General features: G+C 41.6%; 1 protein-coding gene across 1 annotated transcript in view; it reads right to left on the bottom strand.

The window, feature by feature from the left end:
• Positions 1 to 21971, bottom strand: part of CTDSPL (CTD small phosphatase like) — a 67227-nt gene that overhangs the window by 35224 nt on the left and 10032 nt on the right. The gene's annotated exons all lie outside the window — the stretch shown is intronic.

The following is a 21971-nucleotide window of genomic DNA, read 5'->3' as shown; positions in this document are numbered from 1 at the left end:
TGCAGGCAACTCCCCATTTATGCGGGGGTTGCACTCCAAGGCACTGCATGAGTTGGGGGGACATGCATAAGCCTGCCCCATTCCGCCCCTGCTCCCTTCCAGTGCCAAAAATATGCCAAACACCCGCAAATGGAGATTTGCCTGTATATCCACCCCCAAGGAAGCATACATGGTACTCCTGCTCCTCATTTAATCCTCACAACAACCCTTTGAGGTATGTTAGGCTGAGAGGCAGTGACTGGTCCAAGGTCACCCGGTGATCATCATGGCCAAGCAGGGATTCGAACCCTGATCTCCCAGATCCTAGTGTGACATTCTAACCACTATGCCACACTGGCTCTCAAAGGTAAGAAAAGAAGTATATGGATGTAGGTTTAGAAACAGTAAGTGTAACTTAAAAAGAAATACAATTCCCCAGTATGGAGATAACAATGACCAAGTAACCTATGAGCCTGTTCAGTCTGCTGTTGTTAAATGTTGATGTCCAGCTTCAAGGCACCTGCTCTCCCTTCTTAGAGCTCTTTTCTTTTAAATACTATATGGAATATCATGGAATATGGAATATGACCTGACAACCCATCAAATAGAGGACAGACCTCTGTAAAGCAGGACACGTGTCCACCCTAAATTCTGTTTCCCTGCTCTGCTATGAAAGATCACCTGGTTTCTGTTTGCTTCCAAACCCTTCCTAGAAAATGCACATGAAATCCGTATGGTTTTCAATTCCAAGATAACACATGCGCATGATTCCCAATAGCAAGAAAATATAATTTACACCAGAATCAGATTCCAGGATGGCACTGAGCAGCGAAGCTAGTTATCTACTTGAGGACGAGCTCCCCATGTTATGCATGCAAGACAATATTTCTTCTGCAAATTTATTTTTTATTTTTTTGGCATTTTCTTAATATCATTTTAACCAACGATTCCAATATGCAATGGAACACACTATCAATCTTACGCCATGTTGGTCAAAAACATGAAGAGCAAAAGTCATTGAAGGGAATCCTCCCAGTGCCTTCTAATAACCAGTCAGAAATAAAAACTTTCCAACATATATCTGGTCTAAAACAATTGCTAAGCAGTCTAGACGCACGTCCACATACTATTTACCTGAAGTAGAATACATCTCTAGTAAGGCGGTAGGGAAGGGCTTGGTGGGCTACTTCTACCACCCCCAGTATAATTTAAATGCACATTTCAACTCTGATCAATGCACTAATCATCCTACCAATGCATTCAATTAATCTTTCCGCTTTTCATTAAATTGTAACTACAAGGAAGATACAAAATTCATTAGCGGCAAAAATATTTCACAGTGTTTTTACAATGCAGGGAAGGTAGCTCCTCGCTTTGCAAGCCTGTTTCCAAACTGGCCTTGAGAGGGCAAGGCCCTAATTGACTCCAGCTACAAAGATTGAGGGGACGCGGGTGGCGCTGTGGGTTAAACCACAGAGCCTAGGACTTGCCGATCAGAAGGTCAGCGGTTTGAATCCCCGTGACGGAGTGAGCTCCCTGCTCCTGCCAACCTAGCAGTTCAAAAGCATGTCAAAGTGCAAGTAGATAAATAGGTACCGCTCCAGTGGGAAGGTAAACGGCGTTTCCGTGCGCTGCTCTGGTTCGCCAGAAGCGGCTTAGTCATGCTGGCCACATGACCCGGAAGCTGTACACCGGCTCCCACGACCACTAAAGCGAGATGAGCACCGCAACCCCAGAGTTGGTCACGACTGGACCTAATGGTCAGGGGTCCCTTTACCTTTACAAAGGTTGAGGCTGCTGAAGAACCCAGAGACCATCTTGACTGTCTCTTAGTGCAGACTCAGGTCACTGAGTGTGGGCTTCCACTGCTGCCCCCTGTCATGAACCACCATGGCAGCAACAGTAACAGTTAAGTTCTATGCTTATGATAATCAGCTATTCTCTTGCTAATTATGCTGTTTTAAATGTGCATTTCATTGTTATTTTTAAAATAACTTTTTATTGGGTTTTAGAAACAAGTTAAATGTGAATTGTATATCTTATTTCCTTTAGTAATGCTTTCTTTTGAAATGTTTAAGATAATTTTTTTGTTAACTTTTCTGCATTCAATGTCCGTTCTGTAGTTGACCACCTTTGTAATGTTTTACTCTGGAAGGTTTTATTTGATATTTTCATGTGTTTTAAGCTGCTCTGAGACTTTTTCCATTTAAAATATAATGTTAGCACAGAAATGCAACGCTTAACAACAGCAGCAAACGTCTTTGCACTGGGTTCAGAGCAGAGATTGTAATGGGGAATGGGTGCCCTTGTAGTATCTGTCTGTGCACAGTAAGATGTAGAATTATGTTATCGAGAATGTTTTCAGCACCTTGTCCTCACCCAACTGTGTATAAATAGACTTTCATTCACATATGTGGATCTGGAACTATGGATGCAAGTTCAATGCACTGCAAGTACAGAGCTTCTGCATTTGGATGAACATTGCGTTCAATATATACACCCTTTTTATACAGTGGTACCTCGGGTTACATACGCTTCAGGTTACATACGCTTCAGGTTACACACTCCGCTAACCCAGAAATAGTGCTTCAGGTTAAGAACTTTGCTTCAGGATAAGAACAGAAATCGTGCTCCGGTGGCGTGGCAGCAGCAGGAGGCCCCATTAGCTAAAGTGGTCTTCAGGTTGAGAACAGTTTCAGGTTAAGTACGGAGCTCCGGAATGAATTAAGTACTTAACCTGAGGTACCACTGTACATGACTATAACTGGACCAGGCTAACGGAACCTTTAACATACAAGTTTAACTTGTACCATAAAAAGTCTCTTTCTTTTTTAATTAGGCAGAGAGTAGAGCATCACATTCTTCCCTTAATCACTCCAGTATTACTACTTTCAAGTTAGTTCAGTGCTGGGCAAACATTTGGCTCTTAGCTGAACCATCATAAAAAAAAAATCAGAACTAGAGCAGAGCAGCAACCTGAACTTATTTCAGCTTTATAAGCATGTATGCACTCTTGATATTTTTCTCAGTCCCGTTCAGGAAGTGCTTTTCTTGCTCTGAAAACGCCCATTCATTGTTGCAGGGAGTTAATGGTGACTGAAAAGCCTAAAATGATGCTATCTGCCATCCACTTCAGTTCCCACTCCACACACACACACTTCCTCTTTTCTGTCAAATACTGAACAAATGATGTAATTTATTCCCATAGCTAAGCAAATCAGACTAGGCCCAATAGGAAGAACTAGTAAATTCAACATGTGTTTCCTGTTCAGTATAAGGATTGCTAAGTTAAAAAGGAAAGGAAAGGAAGTACATGCCAAATATTGTTCCTCTACAGTCCTGGACAAGGTTTTCATTCAAGGGTCTTTACTTGATCCAGAATGTATTTCAGATTGGGAAGGAGGGGAATTAGTAATTTCAGCGATCTTAAAATTATGCTAATTGGGGAAAAAAACCCATTAAGTTAAGCTCTATAGAGGCAATAATGGAGTTGCTTACCTCCAGTTAATACTGCCCCAAGGTTTGCAGACACACATTTGGGAGTGCCCTGGAGCTTAGAGAGACGCTCAGTCCACTATCCTTCTGGATGGCCAATGCAAAGTAAGTGAGCTGGAGGCCGCATTAAGCTTTGCCTTGTCCAGTTCCCTCCTCGTTGCCAAGGAGGCCACAATGGGAGGGACTGTTCTGAGGCTTAAAACATGCTTGTCGTTACCAGGCATGAACAGTTAAATGAAAACCAAATATTATGCAGACTTTGTAAGAAAGCAGACATGACTCTTTCGGTCCCCAAAAACCAAAAGGGAAAGGGTCAGTGCTTTGTAATAATGCACAATCTTTGCATGCAGGTCCCAGGTTGAATCCACAGCATGTCCAGGAAGGACTGCAGATGACCCGTTTGAAAGCTGTAAATTCACTGCCTATCAGCAATGACAATACTGAGTCTGATGGACCAATGTACTGAAGGCATAAGGCAGTGTCCAACTATGGCCGAGTTCTTTCAGGTTTGAGCTTCTGTGTGTATGTAATTCCAAAATATGAGACTTCACAGAGGCATCAACTGCAACATCTTCAGAAGAAACACAGTATAAAATATCCAGCTTAGGTGATAAGGGCTTATCGGCCAATTAAGTTGCTTTCACTGGATGAAACAGTCAACTGCATCTCCTACAGCAATTAAGCCAGGGGCCAGCAAACTTCTTTAGCAGGGGGCAGGTCCACTGCCCCTCAGACCTTGTGGGGGGCTGGACTATATTTTTGGGGGGGCATTGAATGAATGAATTCCTATGCCCCACAAATAACCCAGAGATATATTTTAAATGAAAGCACACTTTCTACTCATATAAAAACACCAGGCAGGCCCCACAAATAACCCAGAGATGCATTTTTTTAAAAAGGACACATTCTACTCATGTAAAAACACGCTTTTTCCCGAACCATCCGAGGGCTGGATTTAGAAGGCGATTGGGCCGGATCCAGCCCCCGGGCCTTAGTTTGCCTACCCATGAATTAAGCAATCTGTCCAGACTTCTGTCTTCCAAATGAGATGCCCTAAAAATGTGCACCACTAAAAAAAGGATCTGAATTTTGAAAAGTCAAGCACAGCAATACTCATTTAACCCAGCGGCCTGCTGTCTGGATTGTTCTATATTCTAGATAAATTACTATTTACTACTCCATGCGTCATTCCGATGCCTCGTCACAGCAAGCAAACTTCCACAAGGAACGGCAACTAAATGAAGCTGGTATATATTTGCCAGCTTTAGATCTCAAAATGGCAATGCTGTTTTGTTTCGTGTGCATGTATGTGTGTTAAACTTAGCAGACTGAATTCTTTCCCTCGGCAGAAAAGGATGTTTGGATTCTGTGGCTGCATCTGCTGTTGAACTTTGTGCAGCTTGTCTCTTTTTACTAGAAGAAAGCTTTGTTTGTTGGCCCCTCTCTCAGGGCGGGAAAGGAATGCAATGCATGCACAGACTCTGCAGTATTTCCTGTTACACTCCTGTTCCAAACCAATGTACTGGGAAAAAATCCAGGCAGCACAATCAAATCCTTGATCTAAAATGAAGGAAGGATGCTCAATGTTTTACAGTTTATATTTGTAGAGGAGTTATCTACATGGATTGGCGGGCTGTAAATAAATACAGAATTTACCTTCTAATCTGGACAAGACTAACAAAAATTCCCAAAATAACAGCATATATACCAGCAGAGTAGACAAATGCCAGCCCAAACTAGATGACGTTTAATGTGTAACAAGATTTTTCAACGGCAATTGACACACGAAGGACCTTATCTCTATCTACTTTATCTCTCTACAACCTGCTGCAAGTCATGCTTCTAGCTGGTAACTCCCTCCACCCTGCAACTGAAACAGATGATTGGTTCACTCCCTGACCAAGGGGATTACCCCACATTTGCCTGGACAAGAACATTTTATTTTATATCCAACCCTTCTGCTGTCTTGCATGCCTCCAGGTCTCTAATACCAACTGAAAATCTAATTCTGAACACCAAATGTACACTATCAAAAAATATTATCAATAATCTATAAGATAATCAGTGATTTACAAGTAGGCCAACTTAATTCTATGAACCAGTATTGTAGAGGGTTCTTAATTCTAAGACCCTCTGGTATAATGTCCAGGTTCTTGCATTTAGTAAGAAAGAAGATATCAGTCTGTACCTGCAGTCATTAAGAGTCGTCAACAGGCTCATCACAGCTATCTGCCAATCACCCAATCCCACCACCCTTCTGAGTAATACCCCTCCCCACCTTCTCACTATATAGAAGGGTCTGGTGACTTCTGTTTCAGTATATCTGAAGAAGTGTGCATGCACACGAAAGCTCATACCTAGAACTAACTTAGTTGGTCTTTAAGGTGCTACTGGAAGGAATTTTTGTTTTAATTCTATGAAACATCTTTGGGAGTTAGACCTAGAGGCTCAGACTGAAGAGGACTGGCATAACCTAGGCCCTAATACACATCAACATGTATTAAGAATATATTTTTAAATTATTGCATAGGTGGCACTTAACACTGCTAAAGTGCAACTGTATTAGCAAGTCATCCTTCTTCCTTTGCTAGAGGAGATGTAATGACATTGGTACCAGATGTGGTGGGCATGTACCAAAGCAGAACCATTCCAGCAAAAGGTCTTTGAGGAAATACACCTCATCACAAGACAAAATGTTTGTGTGCCAAGGCTAGCTTTCTGAACAATAGAAAGAACAATGGGGGGGGAGGGCAAAGCCACTGGAAAGTGTGGGGCAAACCACTTGGGCCCATGCTTCCTAGGCATGGGGCAAGCGAAAGTGTGGACAAGGCCTTACAAATTTCTATGCGGCGACAAAAAGTATGGATGATAGCATTATCAGAACAACCGAGGGATTTGGTCAACAAATGAGATTGGACGACCTTTTGGAAACTTATTATCCTTTCATAACATTCTTGTTGAAAACCCCATTGTTTGGCACCTACCAGACGCAGACCTGCAACTATGGTGAAATGTATTTCCATAATTTTCTGCTCCATGGAGAAGGGGGTTTGAAATTTATGACTTTTTGGGGGGAAAGTTTTATACACCCCCCCCCCGATTTATTCGTACGAATATAATGCATTTACTGTACATACCATCACAATTATTCTACCTCCCACCTTTGGTCAGGGAACCAACTGGGTTTGGGTGGGAGGGAAAAGACCATGGACTTAATTGTAAATGGTACCCAGGACCTAATGTGAGATGTGTCTAGAGACAATGCTGTCTAAATCCACGTATATGTAATTGAACAACTTCGAAGAAGTCCAATGTGGATTTGAATTCCAATGAGGAAACCTCTCATAATTGAGGGGACTGCTCAAAAGGAAGCTGAAAGGGGAAATAATCAAGACGGTCAAATCTCTCCAGAGCTACAGTAATTATTCAAAACCACAATGATAAAAGCCTAGCTATAATGTAATGTTTATTATGGATCTTAACAACTAGGGACTATACAGAAGACATAGGAAAGGAGGCCCTCTCCAAACAGGTTTAAAAAGACAGCAAAAGAATGAAATGCAGAATGATTATGCTTCAGAAGGAGAAGGGAAATTCCAAATTTAGAACCATATATTGTTAAAATGATGCTTCTTGGGATCTTTTGAACAGTGGGAGGTAACCTATTGATTATCAGAGAAGATGCAAGAGAGTGGATATATTTAAAAGTCAATCATGTGAAAATAAATGTGAACAAGGTAATATATGCAGAGAAATCAGTAACAGAATCATATAATCCTGATGTAAGAGAAAAGACAGGAATTGAAAACAAAGTAAGGATGAGTGGCTAAATGTGCATTATAGCAATGTGAAAACAAGACAAAAAACAAACGAGAATGAGCTTTAGCCATATTTAACAATAGAAAATGACAGCTTTTGACAAAATCTAAAGAGGGAAGAGGAGGATGAAAGCTTGAAAACCAGGGAAGTGGTATCAGGGACAGATAAAGAGAAGGAACATGGTAAAAAGAATCAAGTAGATAAGACATTATTTGAAAAAGACTGAAGTGGGAGAGAAAACAATTATGAAGAAATAGCAGAGACAAGATGAAGGATCAGCAAAAGAAGAATATATTATCAGAAGTGGAAGATAAAATAAGAACAGAGAACTGAAGCTGATGTTTGAACAGAAAATGGAAATGAGTTAGAAGTTTATGTTGAATGATAGGGCTGGAAAGAGCTTTTTAGGGATCAAAGTGTGTGTCGTAAAAAAATGGAACACCAACAGGTCCACAAAACATTCAAGCAGTTTAGAAATCAAGTAAAGGAGGGAAACAGAATGGTGGTTAGCCAACAATGAACGGTCACAGGAAGGTTTTGTTGCTATTTTAAATAGGAGAAACTAAAGCAGATGTTAAGTAGGATGGCAAACACACAGTAGCTTAATAAAGACTGAGAATTCAAAGGAAGCAAAGAAATCTGTTTAAGACAAAGAAGGAAATGGGATCAAGGGGACAAGTAATAGCTCTTCATGACAAGAGAACAGTGACGAATTTCTAAGAAAGAGGGAAGGAAAGAAAATGGAAAAAAATATGATAAAGAAGATTTCATTGAGTACAAAAGATGATGACATGGAGAACAAAGAGGATTGGAAACTAAAAATAGAAACAAACAAACAAACCAGCCAGCTTTTTTTGGAATAAAAATTGACACATACACTCCGAAAAATACCTGAACGAAAAACCCCCCTGAGAACAAGTTGGAGGAAGAGAAGGAGAATGATAGTGTAAAAAAAATGACCGAGGGGCAGGGAAGAACGTAATAATAATCAAGAAAAAGTCATGCTTAGCAGAGCAAGACCACATGAAGAAGAGGTAAGCATAAATGAGTAATGTGTCAAAAGATGTTTAGTGGGTCAAGCACATGAATGGAAATTTCAATTACAATGCAAGCAAAGGTTGAGATGGACAAAGGTCAACAAAAATAAATAAAAATGTGAAAAATCAATTTTAATGGGGAAAGCAAAATGAAGTGTCTTTACATTTTCATTAGAGAAAGTAAGGCAAACACAGGAGAAAGTAAAGGTTAAACGAGAGGGAACAGAAGTGGGATCACATGCATGTCAAATCGTTGAAAGGATTAAGAACAATTAGGCAAACCAACGTCTGGTAATAGAGATGATGATTAGATAATAGCAAGGAAAAATCAACAGGAACCAAGAGATGAAAAAGCAAAAGTTGTTCCTCTTTCTAAAGCATGACTATCAGAACCAGTATACATGGTAGAAAGTTCAAAGCAATCAAGAAGAGCAAGAAAATATTTTATGTCAGCATTACCGAACATCACCTAGTATAAAAACTAGAGAAGAAGGCTCAAAAAGCAAGAAGGGTAAATAATTAGATCTGGAACCCAGAGGATAACACGGGAAAAAGAAAATTTGAAGGACAATAAAAGGCTCAAAAGCAAGAGAAGAACATGCTTGAGGCAAAGAAATAGTACTAACCTGTTGCCCTCTGGTTGTTTTGGACTACACCTCCCATCAACCCCAGTCAACGCAGCCATGTTGGCTGGGATTGATGGGGGCTGTAGTCCAAAGTATCACTAGGGCAACAAGTTGGTGAAGGCTAGAATAGAGAAATGACAACGCAAGAAGAAGAAAGTCCACTCCAATCCCATTGGTTTAGCCAGGGGAGTGAAAGCAAAAAAGAACCACCAACATCCCACAAAGGGTTGCCAGGATTAGAGTCAGATGGTGGAGTCCAGTTTTACACCAAAGCAAAACAAGGAGTGAGGAACTGCAGGTTTATTAACACCTGAGAACATGCTCAAGAAAGTAGATAAAAAAGGAATAAAATTGAAATCAACCAGACAGCAGGCACAAACATAGAAGGGCCCGGATTCAAATGATTCACAGTGGTGTTGGATAGGTAAAGTGAGAAGTGAAAAAACAATTTGCCACATGGGTAACTCATGCACACTGGTTAAGAAAACTGCTAATGTGTTTAAGCAAGGGAATGGGAAATTCAGGGGCAGGGGTTTTCCTAGCCTATTATTATTATTACAGCGAAAATTGCAATTTTGGAGAAAATGGCTAGTCACAGGGAAGCAAACATAGACACTTACCGCAGTTTGGCTACCAGGCCATGGTAAGTGTGCAGGGTTAATAGCTGCTGACAGAATAGACTAGCCAACCTCAGGAATGGACCTTGTGGGAACCCTACTTGGCTGCGAAGTTTCTGACAGCATCTGCAAAGAAGCTTTCAAGCACCAACTCACCACCAGGAGGCATGCTGGAAGTTTATAAAACTCTCTCTCTGTTTGTTTTAAACTTTTTAGGCTGCAAGATTATGGGTGTGTCTGAAGAGCTAAATATGTTTTCCATAGAATATGTTCTCCCACATATAAATGGAACAGCTGATAACTGATCCAAGGTTCTAGCCTGGTTTTTAAATTTAATTTTGTAAAAACACAGCCTGAAGAACAACCTAATAAAAACATATTTCCCCTTTTTCAGTTTTGGCATTGGCTCCTATGTTATCTTTCATTTATGCTACCAATGTTGTAATAAGGTTTATTATTTTATTTTCAGTGCTAATTTTTTATATTTGGGGTTGTTTTTTTAAGCTACATTGGGTTCTTATTTTACAATGGGATTGATTGATTGATTGATGGTCCAGGTCAGCTGGAATCAGCTGATGATATACAATATTAGTAGCTAGCAAATAAAATGTTTCTATTGTGAAGTTTGAAACAACATCTTAATAATTTAAAATATTGTTCCCCATCCTTCCACGACGTAGTGTCCAAGAGAGCTTCCTACACTTGGAATATTGGTCCCAGTGCAGAAACCGGGTGCACCAGTGGTGGATGGTGCCCATTGGATCTGGTGGGACTGACAACAGATCAGAAGGGTGTGGCCAAAATGTTCTGATTCTTTCTCCTTCATCCCTTACCAAACTACTGTGGATGCTTAAGCACTGTAATTTTACAAACAAATAGCACTTCATGACAAAGAGGATATTTAAGTCTCCAGATCCTCTGGTGTGCTTGTGTTTTTAGAAGGTGTAAAGACAATGATGTTCTTTCAAGTTGGCGTACCAAGAAGGAAAATGTGCAGGCAATATTCTACTCGAAGTGTGATGCAGCTTAATGGGTTGAACTATTAGCACCACCAACTCCTCCTCACAAACCACAGCCTCCCATTAGAGAGGAACCGTGATTAGGGAAATAAAATAAATTTATACACCGCTTGATCGTAAAAAAACACACCCCTCAGTTTGTTTACAAGAAGATAAAGCAAGAAAATTATGAAAAAATGGCACCCACACTATAAAACAGGCACAAGCAAGCTCCGGCCCTCCAGATGTTTGGGACAATTCCCATCATCCCTAGCTAACAGGAACAGTGGTCAGGGATGAAGGGAATTGTAGTCCCAAACATCTGGAGGGCCAGAGTTTGCCTATGCCTGCTATAAAACATACAAAGGTTAAAATACTTAAAACAGTAGCCTTAGTGGCCAAGACTCCACTGCGTACCACTACTAAGTAAAATGATAGTGTGATTGTAATGAAATTTAATTTAATAAGCACACAGTTTAAGCCCCAAGTAATCCAAAGTGACCTCTTAAAATTTAGGTCAGCTGTTACCCAGCCGCAGCCTGTGCTGTTTTCCCCTGCCAGAGCTTTGGGAAACTGTTACAGAAAAGCCTTCTGGAAACCATGCAATTTATGCCTGAACCAGCTTGCCACCTGCAATCCTTGAGGCTGCTTGACTCCTAATTGAGCCCTAACGAACTCTTCTGAAGTCTTTACAAAGCCAGCTAATGGAGGGAATTGCAATGAGGAGGCTTATTTGCTCCCAGCATGCCTGAAACTTTCCTGATTGAGTACCAAATAATGAGGCTGTGCTTATATAATTAACTGCTTTTCATAAATTAATGAAAAGCAATGCCAATAGCCAATTGCATAAATGCAGAGGGGGGGAAATACTGTCGTCATTTACACAGCAAGATGCCTTTCACTCATTTCACTCACTATTATCAAAACAAAGGCTGATAATTTTATTTCTGCCTGGTCACCTAGATGTACCTGATAGACTTCTGGGAATGTGGAAGATTTCTCTCCTGCCATGATCCAAACAAGTTAACATGTTTGGGAACATATATGAAAGCTCACCCACCCTGCAATTTCTTGGTTTAGTCACAAGGGATCTAAATAATGCAAGCCTAGTTTCTGGGGGAAAGCTTGCAAGATTTGTGAATGAAGGCCACTGAAAAACAAGAGGCGTTCATCTTCAAGTAACAGCAACCCCAGACAAGGATTTATTATTACAATAATCTTGCTATCCCAGTTACAGATAGGTAGCCGTGTTGGTCTGCCATGGTCTGCCATGGTATCTGAAGAAGTGTGCATGCACACGAAAGCTCATACCTAGAACTAACTCAGTTGGTCTTTAAGGTGCTACTGGAAGGAATTTTTTTATTTTTTTCTTGCTATCCCAAACAACCGCAGTGAGATAGATGCTTATTTATCCCCTTTGCGGAGTAAGAACTGGAAGTTGGTATCTAATGATCAGACCATAGCAAAATAAAAGTGCTGATTTCTCCAAGCTGCTATTTGAGCCCATGACTTGTCATGGTCTACAATTTTGCAGAATCAGTTCAATAACTGCCTGGTCAGCTAAATCAGACCAGATACACATACACCAGATACTAGTCCAATATAACTAAGATAGAAGAAAGCATAAACACAAGCGCTGGAATAAGGACTGCGATATAGTGTTTGTACAGTGGTACCTCTAGTTACGAACTTAATTTGTTCCAAAGGTCCGTTCTTAACCTGAAACTGTTCTTAACTAGAGGCGTGCTTTCGCTAACGGGGCCTCTTGCTGCCGTTGCACTGCCAGAACACAATTTCCTTTCTCATCCTGGGGCAAAGTTTTCAACTCGAGGTAACTCTTCCAGGTTAGCGGAGTTTGCAACCTGAAGCGTTTGTAACCTGAGGCGTTTATAACTCGAGGTACCACTGTATTATGGCCAAAACTAGGGGGCACAATCAGGATCAGATAAAACACATGGTCAAAGTACAGTCTTCTTACCAAGTTGCTGGAGAGAGAAGGGGCTCTATGTTTATTTGTCAGTGTATGGCAGCCTTTTGTTACTGGGTGACATGCAAACTAAGCAATAGGCTATATTAGCAGCATGTGATTACTCAGGATTATATTTCATGTAGCAAATAGAAGGCTGAGCAAAACATAGTAGACATTATCATCTTGTAAGGATAAGCCAAAGAGGGATTCTAGTGTCATTTGTATATCATCAACCGTCTTCATGAAAGGCATTTGAAGATCAGTTTATACATTCAGCAGTTGTCAAGTGCTCCCATGCTCACTGCGGCCCACTATACCACGCCTTTCCTGGGAGCCCTGATGCACTGGAGAGGTCTTTTGGAGGGAGCAGGGGCCTGTACTGGGGCAGATAGGGTGGGGTATTCCTCTGCCAGACTGGATACAACCCAAGAAGTATTTTGATACTCACCCATATTAAGAACACTCTCTAAGTAGGCACGACAATGAAAAGTTTCAGCCTCATCTCCTTTGATATTTTACTGTGGGATGTACAATACAATCATATGAGAGTTGCCATCCCCACCAGTGGTCTGTAGTGGTTGAGCTCAGGAAAAGCCTTCTGCTGAACATATAAAGTGGCCCTTAAAACTAACTAGAAGTTTTCTGACAACAGCTTTATACTTTCTTTCTTTTTTAACTTTGGGACAGCCAGAAAATGGTTGCGCTACAGCGGGAGGTCTGCTCACATAAAGGTTTTCCTCTCTGAGCAATATATATTGTATTAGTTTCTACAGCCCTGACATCTTTAAAACACGATGAGAATCAGCCTGCAAACAGATTTGTATCAGTTAAGACAATACACTGAAATTTCAACTGCTTATTCACCAAGCGGCAAATAATGCTGGAACTGTGTACGCTTTGGTCTAAGAACTGCAAAACCACACTACACCAGATTTTGTTGAAGTGTACTGTATTTTAAGACAGTAGATATAACAGCAGTACAGTAACCATCCTGGATCAGACTGAAGACCCATCTCAAGCAGCAGTATGTCAAACTGTGGTCAAACAGAAGCCCCTAGGAAGCTCTCAAGCAGAGGAGGATTGAGATTGCCATCACACAGTGCTTGTTTGCAGCATTTGGGAATTGGCAAGGTGTGGCCTCTCACCAGCGATTCAGTTTAAACTTCACTGCTTTTGGTATCTTCTTTTCTTCCAAAGCACTCAATTCCTATTACTGTGCAAGCTAGAAATAACTTAAGTGTGCTGCAGAACACTCCTGAATTTTGAAACTATTCTCTACCTAAAAGATTGCTAATGATAACAGCAAAGTGTTTTTGACCCCAATGAAAATAAAGACGTCTTGCAAGTCATACAAATGAAGCCTACTATATATATTTCTGTATCAGGCTTAAAGATAGGCTGTGTGATATTTGAATACCCAAATTCTTTGTGCCTTTTCAAAGCAGAGGTTGGCAACTTATACCTTTCCTTGGCAGAATCACACATACCCTTCCGTGGATGCAAAATAGGTTGTAAAGGTTTGTTCACAACTCCAATAGGGCTATAGAAGCTTCGGTATCTTAAAGCATGGATGAACTACACAGCCTTGATAAAATTGCCCCAAAGGCAGAGTTGTAGCTACAGGAGAGATAGCCAGCTTTTTTTTTGCACCAGGTGAAGCCTCCAGAGGGGTGCCATTGAGGCTTCCAGCCTCTGTGTGTGTGCAAATGTGGGTGGGTGCGCCAAACTGGGTCTATGACCCGGGTGAAAATGAGCCTAGTTTCGTCCCTGCCAAAGGCACCACGCAGACAAGATACTACCTGGCCACGTTCCTAAGGTCTTGTTCTAAAAATATTGATGTGAAGCTTGTACATTTGTGTTCCACTGTAGGGGCCACTCTGGAGCAGAAATTGAAGCAATCTCAAGGAAGAGGGTATGTTTCCAGCTGATCCATTGCAGGCAGTGAATGGTGAAGGGTACAAGAATTGTGCAGCCAAAACTTCTCACTCTGTTCATTGGAACTGACTGAAGGGTGAATTAATTTTGTGGACGAAACCCCTTCTTGCCTCTTGCAAAGTCAGCTTCCCTTGCCTGTTCAGCAAATAGGGATAAAGAAATGCAAGCCATTCTTAGACTCACAATAAGTAACCTTCCATCCCGAATGAACCAGGTATAAGATCTAGGATGAACTGTCAGGTTGTTGTTGGTTTTTTTAGTCATGAAAGGTGGCACTACCAAGTCAGGGCATGGAATACAGAAGGGCAATGCCGCAAGAGTGTAATTTCAGGGGTCAGGTGTTTTGTGGCATTTCCCCTTAAAACACCAGGAGCCTTTTGAAGCATCTTGAGAAGTCATAAGAAATGTTTTCTAAAAGGATGCTACCTCAAAAACAAGCTAGCGGAAGGGACTGCAGCATGTAAGAACTAGATGACCGAATAGCAAACCTTTGCCTACCATCTGAACTGAAATCTAGGTTGAAGGACAGCTGCAAGGCTGCAGGATTCTTTGATCTTCTGATCCTGCTTGTTGGCAAGAAAGGGGATATTAAAATACAAAGGTGGGAAAAGATGGTTGTAGCAGAAGTAGAAGCTGCATCTGCTAAGAACAGGAGTCACTGACCTGAATCTGAAATGGAATGCTGTGGAATAGCCACCTAAAGGGAACGGAAGATTTTGTACATGACAAAATATGAACTATCTGTGTGAAAAAGCAGGCACAAAGGTTTAATAGGAACTCCTAATTATCTTTCTAAAGAACTCAAATCATGTGTTTAATTGCTGCTTTAATGTAGAAAACAAATTCAATTCAAAATAAGGGCTATAATCCTCACGCCACTCTTCCAAAATACACAGAGTTCTCCCATCAACAGTATTTGTTTTATACACTCAATATGAGCATCTCCATACTTCATCAGAGGTTTTCCCCCCAATACTGATATGTGAAACGCCTACCCATGTTCTCTTTTCTTTCTTTTAGGAGAGGTAAAAGCAGATTGCTTTGAGAAAATAAGCTGCCTGACATGCTTACTAATTGGGCTTGGCCAAACAGCAGCTTCACAGACATAAAGTGCCCAGAATGTCAGCCTCCTCCCAAGGCAGGAAGTCCACCAAGCAGTAGCTGGCCAATGCCAGAGTAAACTGAACCTTCTATGTTTGTCCAATTACCCTTTTTTTCCTTTTGGCTGCCTTTGCTGTTCATACACACTCAAGCTTCCCTTGCACAGGAAGTTGGGCCTCAAATTTAATCCTGCAGATTGAAGCCTTGCTTCATTAAAGCTACCAGCATTTAAAAAAAAAAACCAAACAAACCACCACTCTTGCTAACACCAGCACATGCGGGAGGTGGGGGGGGGGAGAGATTATCTGCAAACACCTACCAAGTTAAGTATTGACTTCAACAGGAAGGTGGGGAAGGCTACAGTTATCACAACGTCCTAATGAAATTATGTGCCTCCAGGAAGAAAAGTGTCAGCAATTCTTTCACATTTGTGTGGCCAAATGTGTGTCCTGTGGGTACTCAGTGTCGAGGTCAGAAAGAGGCACCAAATTCTACACATTTCCAGTTTTAAAACACAGATAAGGAGCCACATGACAAGGAAAAATTCCAAGTTAGAAAGCAAAAGCACATAAGCGTCCCTTGTCCATCATGATTTTGCCTACATCCCTCCCGGTGGTCACAGGTGACCAGAAGTTTAAGACTGTAAGAACATAAGAAGAGTCTGCCAAATCAGGCCAATGGCCCATCTAGCCCAGCATTGAGCAGATGTCATGGGAAAACTGCACGCAGGACTTTGGCACAAGAGCATTCTCCTCTCCTGCAGTTTCCAGCAACTGGCATTCAGAAACATTGCTGCCTCTGCTCACGCAAGTGAGTGAATTGAATTCCATGCAGATTGAGTAAGCAGCCCATTAGAAGACAGATGGGTCACTCTGTCCCTCCTCCGCCAGCCCGCATGGTTTTTAGCTCTCCAACCAGCATACAAACACAGGGTAGTACTCTCCTGCCCCCAGGCTTGCATCTTATCAATACAGTAATGCTCTTTACACCATCCACAGCTGCTTGTTCGTCATGACAGAGGGAACTTTGAAATATTTTGTACACCACTAAAAGGGAACTACAGTGGATGCTCGGGTTGCGAACGTGATCTGTGCGGGATGCACGTTCGCAACCCACAGCGTTCGCAACCCGTGGGTTGTGATTCTGCGCAATGCGCAATTTAGCACTTCTGCACACGCGCGACCACCGAAACCCAGAAGTAACCCGTTCCGGTACTTCTGGGTTTCGGAGGTCCATAACCCGAAAAAACACAACCTGAAGCAGCTGTAACCTGAGATATGACTGTATGTGGCACGGAAGGACGCTATGCTATCAAGACAACCGAAATGTGATGCATCCATAAATCTTACACAATATTAAAAGAACACAGGGATTTTACCAACGGCTTATGAAGCTTCATTATTTTAGAACTTTTCATATACACATTTAAAGAAAAGTTCTCTTTAATTCATATTCCAAATGGAATGGAGAGAACCAGTGGGGCATAGTTATCCCTCGATATAAACTCAATAGGAAGCATACAGTAAGAAATACCAGAGGCCGTGTCACTCTATGTCAAAGACAGGTTGCAGCAGACTCCTCCATTGTGGTGGTGATACCGGACCCCAAGAGTAATTTGCTGCTGGGGATACGCACTGAGTCCAGAATGCTAGAAATCCCAAAAGGGGAAGACTCCTCCACCGACCTGACATTTAGCAACAGCATCACCAGGTGAGAGGGTAGACCGACAAGTTAGGTGGACCAGCATGACTATGCAGGTTCTGACAAGGGTAACAACCCTTTAATGACATCACACTTTTTCCTCCTCCCACAGCTCTACAACCCAAACACATCTCTGTTCAGAAGACACTAAGGGAATGAAGTTGTAAAAATGTTTCTCTGCATAGTAGTTAACGTAACATAAAACAAAATTTCAAAGTAACTTACAAAGTTACAGAAAATCTCTCTTCTGCCACCATTTTTTTAACCAGCTAAAATTACAGCAGCTAGCACAACAGCAGCGATAATCAGTATTAAAGTGCAGGTATGCCATTTCAAAAGGCACTTCCTACGAAACCTAAGGTACAGTTTCTTTTTGCAACAGCGTATATAGAGTGCAACAGCAATTTTGAATTGCAATTGTGCACAGCATGAACTATATTAATCCTCCAGCAGTTTTACAGTACAGTGGCAATTAATGTGCCAGTGTGCAATATGCAACAATCATCCAGCACTTTTGCAGTGCAGCAGCAGCAGTTTTAAGGTGCAATGATACAGCACAGCAGCCACATCAAAGTGCAGGTGTGTAACCATATGAACTAGGCTGATGATAATCCAGTAGTTTCCCACCTTAATAAAACGGCAGACTCTGCCACCCATCATCTGGGAGCATCCTTGACTTTAGTCTACCATCCTGGGGTGACCCCCCCTTCTTCCTCTCACTTAGGGTTCCAAAAATAGCCCTTGTCACTTATCAGGGAGGTTGCTGCCCCACTCCTCATTATTTCCCAAGTGACAGCATGCCCACCAACTGTCCACCCAGCACAAACTGGACTTTTATCTCCTACTCCAAGCAGCATCCTGTGGGAAGGTTGAGCCAAGTGCCCTGCTGCAGCATGTGGGCAACTGTAATTAGAGAGCTGGTGAGTCAGTATTTCAGTTCAGCTGTCACAAGCTGCTGGATGTTTCTGGCTTAAGGTGGACTACACTTCAGCTAGTGGTGGGGAGAAGGGGAGTGCTCTCACCTTACTCTCTCACAGCAGCTCAGCTACTTTCTTCAGTGCTACCCCTGGAGAAATCATGCTGTGAGTACTGTATTATCCAGCAGAATGTTAGCTTTATTTCACTAAAAGATTTTATTAACATACTTTATCTAACATAACAGAGAGGTGGGGTTTTATATATACTTATATATAAAATACCAGATCATTTTGAAATGCATGACCCAGCCCTAAATAAATATAACAACAAAGTGCAATTCTAACTTTAGGTTTTACTTTCATAGTGCATCTTTAAAAGTAGTAGATTTTTAATAACATTCAAAACCGAGCTTTCAATAAATAAGACTTGCATTGTAAAAACTGCAAAAAAAGTCAAAAAAATGTTTGATATTTGGAGCAGCCCAGAGATCTGGAATAGCTGTTAGTGATTCATATTTCTTCACATTAAAGAACCTACTAGTCACTGCAGTCTCTATGGAGTTCCCACCCACTTTGTAAAAGAATCAGACTAAATGTCATAACATTGCTAATTCTAGGGGTTTGCTTATGGTTTACAAAAACCTCATTTCAGATGTTGACTTAACAAAGCAGGCCCAAGTTATAAAGCACCTACAATACACTTAACCACCTTGACTGACCTAAAATGGGAGTCCATTTCCATGATTGAAAGAGTCATTTTATGAACAGATATATAATCTTAACATCTTAACATCCACACTAAATGCACAGGAACCAGGTCGTCTCTGCAGGGCTGTAGATGGAAGAGAATGTTGACAGAAGCATGTCCAGTTGGGGTAGCCTAGGTGGGTGAGAAGAATCAGGAGACTCAAAGCTGGACAGAACATTGGAAGAGAGCAGCAAGGCAGTGAGTGGCTTGGAGAAGTGCATTAGTAGGCAAGTAAGGTTTCAGAGCAGGGCAAGAATCAGGGATGGGGGTGACACAGGTGTTCAGAGTACAGAACTATAACTAGCAAACACAAAAAGTGAAACTTAGGAATATGGGCAGCAATGGCTATGTAAGCTCCCTAAGGCAGGACTGTATTGCTATGGTCTGTGCACCGTACTATGCAAGCCCTGATGGTTGACAGGTGGGCCCTGCCTGACCTGTGCAGGGCAGAGTAGATGGGGATTTGGCTTGCTGGCCATTTCCAGTCCACCCACCACTGCTATATTCATGAAAACAGATAGATGATGTTAAACTAGGGGCAGTCATAGCAAGAAACTTGAAATGTTTAATGGAGGATAGCCCAGCTAGGCCTAGGAGAGTACCAGCAACCCCAGGGTCCTTTTGACAATGTGTTAACAACTCCTGGGAGATGAAGTCAGCGTATTATTAGCTGACATGAATGCATCCTCATTCCTACACCGTAAACAATTTCTTTTATGTTAATACATATTGACATTTTTCTGAGCAGGAAACATTTACACCATGATCCCCACACTGCTAGGTTCTTCCCACGCACCACTGAACTGGAAGATTGCCATTTTCCTTTAGAACTTAACAGTCACACTACCCAGAAAAAAGAGGGATGGTAAATTTGATAAACTGATGTGCCTCAGAGGAATCACAACTGCGGGCATTAAAAGCTAGGGTTTGAATGTAAGACACTCTCCTCCTGCTTAGTCCATATCCTTATGTGAATTTGCCCATCCTTTGAGGTTAGCCATTGCATCCCTCTTGCATGTCCCATCATCCCCCAAAGCAAAGCTGGTGACAAACAATGTTAGAAACGGAGATATGAAAGCCAGGAGCTAAATGGCATCTTAAACCTAGGTTATGGGTACAACAACGGAATGTCTAGGTACACTTTTTTATAACAAGAATACAAAGCTGCAAATGGATTGCAGCTAAAATTTTATGCTCATTTTTCATATGGTCTAGTCCTTCGTCTGCCCACCACACCAATATTCTTAGGAGGATCTCTTTTCTCATGTCTTCGGAGAGTAGCTTTAAGTGGGGAAGCAGAAAAAGGTCATTCTTTCCTTCTACTCTGCAGCTTTAATCTGAAATTTTAGGCACAGTACTGCACCCAGAGATCAGAAACTGCTTGTGCTAATGAAATTCCCTGTTGCAAAATGCACCTAGAACAATGGGAGTTTTGAACACTGGTGACAAGACATGACAGAGGTCTTTCTGTTGTGGTGTTCCATATGGGGAATTCCATGCCCAAAGAGGTTAGGTTTATTTTGTTCCTTAATTTGTATTCCACTTGGACATCCCTTTTTAAACAAGCTTTTGATTAGGGCTAACTTTTCATCTTCTTGCTGTTGTTTTTAGTATGGCTGAATCATTGCTGCTTTTATATTTGCAAACTACTTTGCAAATATAACTCTTAATGCAAAGTGCCTGCATATCCAGAGAAGTCCCTGGGATTTCAGCATATTTTCTTATAACAGTAACGGAAACTAGCTGTTTTATCCTAGTTTGGGGCATACACACAAAATGATTCTGGCTTACACTGTCACCTCACGAAAATTTACTTACTAGCCTTATCCCCCAATGTGGCTTAGAGTACTATCTAGAGCTATTTTGAATAGGTAAAAAGATAAAGGGGTACAGGACCCCTGGATGGTTAAGTCCAGTCAAGGACGACTGTGGAGTGCACTGAAGCGGCACTCATCTCGCTTCAGACCAAAGGAGCCGGTGTTTGTCCACAGACAGCTTTCCGGGTCATGTGGCCAGCATGACTAAACCGCTTCTGGTGCAGCGAGACACCATGACGAGTGCCAGAGCACACTGAAATGCCATTTACCTTCCTACTGCAGCGGTACCTATTTATCTACTTGCACTGGTATGCTTTCGAACTGCTAGGTTGGCAGAAGCTGGGCCAGAGCAACGGGAGCTCACCCTGTCACACGGCCACAGATTCAAACCGCTGACCTTCTGATCGGCAAGCCCAAGAGGCTCAGTGGTTTAGACCACAGCGCCACCCGCGTCCCAATTATTTTGAATATAGCTACCACAATAAGCCATTTCATGAATGATTAAATGTGCAAATTGCAATGATATTGCTGCCTCTATTCTTTGGTTACAATATAAATTGTGCTTTACTGTGCTTTTAAAAACTGTGTCCACACTAGTTTTTAGCACAAGTATTTGCCTTGTTTTGAAGCATCGGTGGCCTACATTTGACCCACTTTGCTTAAGATACAAACACCTTCAGCACCCATGTATACAGATGGGGCATATCAGATCAGTGAGAGGATAGAAAATTCTAGGTCCAGAGTCCAAGGTCACTAGTCAAATGATTACAGGCCAGAAAAGATCCTAGAGAGCTGCTGAAAGGGTAGATGACATTGGACTATGTAGATCACAGGCTTGACTCAAAAGAAAGCAGCTTATTTGTATCTAACTGAGAACTGTACCTCTCTTAAGATTCTCCACCTCAATGTCATGCATGGGCAGAAATGCATGTTAAACTTGTAGCGTCACTTTTAATGTCCCTCCCCTCTGCCTACTCACCCCATAGACATTTTGTGTATGTGTATACTTTGCAGGATATCCTTGCAAGTAAGCTAGATTAGTCTCAATGCTCTCTACAACAAGAAACACAAGAGCACATGGAAGTCTGATCACCACCACCACCACAGCAAGCATCATCACAAGTCAAATGATTTATAAGGAACTTAGGAGCAGAACCTCAATGAAAAACTGAGATATTTTCTAAAATATTAAGCAGCATAGAAGTGCTTTAA

The sequence above is a fragment of the Podarcis erhardii genome (assembly GCF_964252035.2).
Source record: "Podarcis erhardii genome assembly, chromosome: 12".
NCBI classification, from domain to species: Eukaryota; Metazoa; Chordata; class Lepidosauria; order Squamata; family Lacertidae; genus Podarcis; species Podarcis erhardii.
Note: the sequence above shows the minus strand (reverse complement) of the source record. Positions and strands in the feature narration are given on the sequence as shown.